The following is a 1,006-nucleotide window of genomic DNA, read 5'->3' as shown; positions in this document are numbered from 1 at the left end:
TCACGAAATCTGACGGGCGCAATCATGGCCTGGCTTCGCTGACGAAGATCTAGGAAGGGCGTTGTCCACGTCTGATGCAGGCACGCTCATGGCTGACAAGGCCAATGCGGGAAAAGCAGAGTCGGCCGCAGCGGTTGCAAGGGAAAGTCTGGTCTGGGTTCGCGGCTGCAGCGTCGTGGTTCTTCCTCCTGCGTTTGTCCTCAAGGCTGGCCCTGCGGTTGTTTTCGAAGGAGGAGACAGCTTGGTGGATGGTGCGTCGCCAGGTCTCTCGATCAGCGGCTACTGCGGACCACTGGCGATGGTCAATGTGACAGGCACCGAGAGCTTTCTTCTGACGGGCGCAATAGCCGAGTGGTTAAAGCGTTGGACTTTCAATCTGAGGATCCCAAGTTCCAATCTCGGTAACAGCACTTGGTGGGTAAAAGGTGGAGATTTTTCCGATCTCCCAGGTCGACATATGTTGAGACCTGTTTGTGCCTGAACCACCTTCGTGTGAAAACGCAAGCAGATGATCAAATACGCACGTTAAAGATTACTGTAATACATGTCAGCGTTCGGTGGGTCGTTATGGAAACAAGAACATATCCAGTATGCACCACCCCCCGAAAACGGAGTATGGCTGCCTACATGGCATGGTCAAAAACTGTCATACATGTGTGGTTCGTCCGTCGGGATCGACGAGGACCATCTAGTCATCCTGGGGGTGGGTGGGTTGGGCTCTGTGGGTGCGCAGATAACTGGTCAGGCCAATCCGCGCCCGGAAGGTTCTGACGCAGTGTGGACAGGGGATGGTGGCGGCTGTCGGGGACTTGCTGGCACTGCTTTTCCTGGCCTGTCTCCGTTGCTCTGCTGCAGCGATTCTGTTGGCCTCACAGGATTTGGCGCCTTTGTGGACAGCTGAACGCCACTTTGGTCTGTCCATTGCATTCAGCTCCCACGTGTCGTGGCTGATGCTGAAGGCCTTCAGAAAAGCTTTCAGAGTGTCTTTGAAGCGCTTCTTTTGGCC

Source organism: Babylonia areolata, chromosome 29 (genome assembly GCF_041734735.1).
Source record: "Babylonia areolata isolate BAREFJ2019XMU chromosome 29, ASM4173473v1, whole genome shotgun sequence".
Lineage (NCBI taxonomy): Eukaryota > Metazoa > Mollusca > Gastropoda > Neogastropoda > Buccinidae > Babylonia > Babylonia areolata.
Note: the sequence above shows the minus strand (reverse complement) of the source record.